This window comes from Elgaria multicarinata, chromosome 2, assembly GCF_023053635.1.
Source record: "Elgaria multicarinata webbii isolate HBS135686 ecotype San Diego chromosome 2, rElgMul1.1.pri, whole genome shotgun sequence".
Classification (NCBI taxonomy): Eukaryota; Metazoa; Chordata; class Lepidosauria; order Squamata; family Anguidae; genus Elgaria; species Elgaria multicarinata.
The window spans coordinates 65562620-65567753 of NC_086172.1; positions in this window are offsets into that span (position 1 = coordinate 65562620).

Sequence of the window (5134 nt, forward strand, 5' to 3'; positions counted from 1 at the left end):
GAGTGAGTGAATTTCCTGAAAGTATAACAACTGAAGATAGCCAGCTCCATCTTAAAAGAAGCATTCCAAAGGCTAGAATTCCTCACGTCCTTAGAACATTCTCATCCATTAAAGAACCATTAACAGCACAATCCTATACTTAGAAGTAAGTCCCACTGAGTTCAGTGGGGTTTCGTCTCAGGTAAGTGGCCGTAGGATTGCATTCTAAGATTCATTCATTAAAATCCTTGCCACTCATCAGCTACCGATTTACATGGGCCACATTCACAAAACCTGACCTTAGTCCGAGGCTTATGTGAAATAATAGAGATTATATATGAAATAATTGGATTGGATTACTGAAGGGAGTCACAAAGTGCAGCAGGTCAAGTAGACTGAGGGGAGGGATGCACAAAATACAAAAAGGGATGGGTGGATTAGCATGGGGATTAACTCGCAGCAGATGTTTTGACAGCTGGCATCATGACAGTATTTGCGTCTCCCTCTCCTTTTTGCAACAGACAATGCAAACGGTGCCTTCACAGGACAGTTGGTCTTTATTTTATTTGGCAAAGTATCTTCTCCCACCAAGGCCCCAACACCATGATGTGGAAAAGGGGAATGACTCCTGCTGTTCTATCCGATATTTTCCCTGCTCACAAACACGAGGATGCTATGCCCCCTTCTGCTTCTGTAGGGATACAGTTTGTGTGGAGCACCGGTGACATGTTGTGGCTAGGCTAGCTAATCACAGGTACACACAGGTTTCTCTTGCATTGCCAGCTCTTAGCGCTGCCTTCAATCTGTCTGGAATTGCATGGCATTTGTGATCTGATACCCGAAGGGGGGTCGGGGGGAATGACTGTATGCCTCCACGTTGATATCTGATTCTCTCGAAACCCCACAACAACACTGCTGCGAGGCGCAAATGATAAAAGTTAGACAGCAGGAGGGAGCGTGGGCTACCCAGCCAGAAAAACTGCAGTGCTGGAAGCCATTTGGCTTGTCAAGCCCCCTGCCCTGCATTCTCACGCTTACCCCATCTGCCGAGAGCTACATCTATTTGCATAACCCGAACCGAGGCCACCACCGACGCATGAAGAAACAGCATGGTGACCTTGGAGCAATGGGAAAGGTCACAAAAAATCAACACTTTCAAAAAGTGCAGTTGTTTTTTTGGGGGGTGTCATCGCTCTGAGTTGGCAGCTGTGGCATATAAGCAATGCGGCTCTTGGGGGTAAATAGGGTGTATAGACACCACCCTCATCCCCAGAGTGTTCAGTGAATCAGCAAGAGCTTCCAAATATCCAAAGCACATCATTTTGACTTTTGCAGTGATCAAAGGACAAGTTCCATCCAAAAGTGTAAAAAAGGCAGGGAGGGAAAGTAAGGTAGAAACAAATGGTCAGAGTCATCTGCAGGTCTGGTTGATTTCACATATTGCCAAGGTTCAATTCTATATTCATATCATTTACATGGGATCCTTACTTATAAGAAATGCTGCAATTAACATGTGACATACATCACTGAAACCTAGGCCTTAGCTAGACCTAAGGTTTATCCCGGGGTCATCCCGGGGTCGTCCCTGCCTGCTCCAGGGATATCCTGTGTGTCATGAACAGGGATGACCCTGGGACGATCCCGGGATAAACCTTACGTCTAGCTAAGGCCCTAGATTACACAAGGGATGAGTTTCCATTATCCCTTTTCTCTCCTTTATGCCCACAATTGATCTTCATTGATAGAAATACCACCTATAGCAGCTGCAGAGCAACACCCAAATCCATTTTGTACTAGTATAATCCACAGTAGGCAGGATTAAGCGGGGTGATGGGTTTGGCAGTGCTTTGAATGGAAGCAAAGAACCACATCATGCCACACTGCCTATTTTTAAAAGGCAACGTTCCCCTGTACTTCGAGGTTACGTGCAGTGGCGATGTGTTGGCCTTGGATTGGAGAGTTCTGGGTTCAGATCCCCATGATGTGCAGACGATGAACATGGTTGATGTAATAAATGATACCCACAATGCTCCTTGCTTAAAGCTGTAAAGAACTGTACCATAGACAGCTGAAATTATTTGTTGGCCTTCTTTATCCCATTTCTTCCATATAACCTCATTGGTTGGTGAGACCAGTTTGTCACCAGTTTTGTTTACTTACATCTTGTGGGTGCACCACTGTAGCTCCATGATAGATCACCTGCTTTGTATGCAGAAGGTCTGTTTTCCTCTTATCCCATTTTGCTACTTCCTCCACGCTCCAAAATGGAGATCTAGCATGTCCGGAAGAAGGCCTTCTACCTGTTGCGCTACATGTCAGAAAGTTTTTATTACGTGGAAGACCATTCAGATTTGAACTCCTCCACCTGATCTTTTGCAATGGTATAGTCCCAGGACGGCTGTACTTTGTAATGTTTCTGAACATGTAGAATTGGTTCTTTGATACACTGTTCTACACATAAAAGCATTTTGTTCACATTCCTAGGGTATAAACCAATGGGGATTTATTTATTTTTTAATCTGGCTTTTGACTTAGGATTTTTTTAAAATCAAATTTATACAGCTTCTGCCATTGTTTTTCATGATAACTCAGGGACTTCATAGAAATTAAGTCAACGTTGTCCAATTTGTTAAATGTTTTCTATATTTACCCTTTCAATATAAAGTGGTATCTAACCATGTCAGGATTTTCTTAAATAATTCCGCCTCTGGCCATAGAGCTTGTTTTTGGTTTGGGTTTTGTTTTGTTTTGTTCATGGAGCAGTGATGGATCTCCATTGCTTTAAGAGTTAGATTCTCCTGAACACTTAAGGCATGGCTTGAAGGAGACTGCTGAACTGATTCTGTCAAGAAGGGTTTGTATATTCTTCAGGGCTCGTTAGGGAAAGGGGGGGAATCTAAATGCATTTTGACATTTGTATTTCGAATGTTATCTGTCAAATATGCCAGGGACACGTTAACAAATTTCCTAAGCATCACTGTAGCTATCTAACATAGCAATAGCAATATGTAACGTATACATATGATTTAGGCTGAAAGTCAAATGTATAAAGACACAAAGAGATATGATATTAGATATGAGGAGGACCATGTAAGCCACCTTGAGTTCCTTGCAACAGGAAAAACAGTGGGAGATATAGATATAGATATAGATTACATACACACATAGACACATACATATACCATACACACATACACACCATACATTGCAGAGGGAAGCTGGTGGCAGAACTAACCCTGATCCAGTCCAAAGACAGAACAACCAAGAGTTAAACCAACAACGAACCATGAGGGATTGTTGGTTAATTCTGGGTTGTTTAACCCTTAAGGGTGTGACCTTATGAGCTCCATCACACCAGCGATTTATCGAACTCTCGCCATGCCCAGTATGTGTTTTTGCAGTGGGGTACTCATAGGATGCCGTCCCTGTCCTGCTCTCATCTTGCCTCTACCCCTCCCTTTTCCATCTTATTTTGGAGCAGGGAAGGCTGTTTCCCCCCCCCCCCCTCCAGATGCAATAAAGCTGCTCCTCCATCCTGTGTATTGCTGTCCTTGCACTATATCGGACCATCCCATCTTTTGTTGAAGGGTGGTCTCGCTGACAAAAGAGGAGGGCGGGGTGATTCTCTGTTCAACTGCTGACCCATGAAGGGGGAGGGAGAGAGGGCACCCGAACACCCCACGGAGAAGGCGAGCGAGGCCACTGGCACCCGTGCCCAGACTTAGTCCCATTCAACTCTATGGTTCTTACTCCTGAGTAGGCATGTGTAGGTTTCCTGACCAGAACAATGTCGGCTCCCCGTTGCCATGCCAACATTGACCACATGCTTCTCCAAAAACTAATTATAATACTTTCTCTTCATTTGTATTGTTTAATATGATCTTAGGGGAAAGCATAGTGTGTTGTTTTACCTGTAAGCATAGTGTGTTGTTTTACCAGGCTGCTGTAATATTGTATTTGGGGTGGGAGATTTCATTGGCATAGTATCAATACAGGTAAAAAGATACATGAGCTGAAATAGCACAACAACACAGAGACATGAAAGTGCCCAGTGCTAGACTTGCTAAGTAAATGGAGGGAGAAACCGCAGATTCAAAGCAGGGGGGGAAGTAGGTGTAATGGAGCTCAAAGTGTGTGTAGACAGAAAATTGCTGGCTCAAGAAGGACTTTTTCTGATTAAACATGCATAGAATTGCACTTGAAACAACCTAGAGTTCTGGGTTCAGATGTTACGATAACTCAGGAATGGGACAATCCTGGTTTGTTGATTATAGCTGACTGAAAGCAGAAGTGACAAGTGCATAGGAGGCATCGCATATGCTTGCTGCTGTACAGCCCTTCCAATTCCTGGTTTAAAAACATAGGAATTGGTGTGGCATGTGAACCGTCAGTGTTTTAAAATGGCATAGCTGACAAATCTACCTTAGAAATATGACAAAGAGGTCCACAGAGATCATCCATCTGCCTCAATGTATGTCTTACAGAACATGAAGAACAGAGAAGCTAGATATGTGAATCCTGAAGAAGCATAGGATGGTTGTAGGATGACATATGTTGTTGGAGCCTTCTTACAAAGAAATATGGGAATGAACATAATGCAAAGCATTAATGGCTATAGAGCAGGGTAGGGCAACTTCTGGCCTGGCAGCCCAATCATAGAATAGCAGAGTTGGGAGGGGCCCATAAGGCCATCGAGTCCAACCCCCTGCTCAATGCAGGAATCCACCTTAAAGCATCCCTGACAGATGGTTGTCCAGCTGCCTCTTGAATGCCTCCACTGTGGGAGAGCCCACAACCTCCCTAGTTAACTGATTCCATTGTCGTACTGCTCCAACAGTTAGGACATTTTTCCTGATGTCCAGCTGGAATCTCGCTTCCTGTAACATGAGCCCCTTATTCCAGGTGCTGCATTATGGGATGATCAAGAAGAAATCCCGACCCTCCTCTGTGACAACCTTTAAGTACTTGAACAGTGCTATCATGTCTTCCCTCAGTCTTCTCTTCTCCAAACTAAACATGCCCAGTTCTTTCAGTCTCTCCTCATAGGACTTTATTTCCAGACCTCTGATCAGCCTTGTTGCCCTCCTCTGAACCCCCTCCAGCTTGTCTGCATCCTTCTTGAAGTGTGGGGCCCAGAACTAGATGCAATACTCTT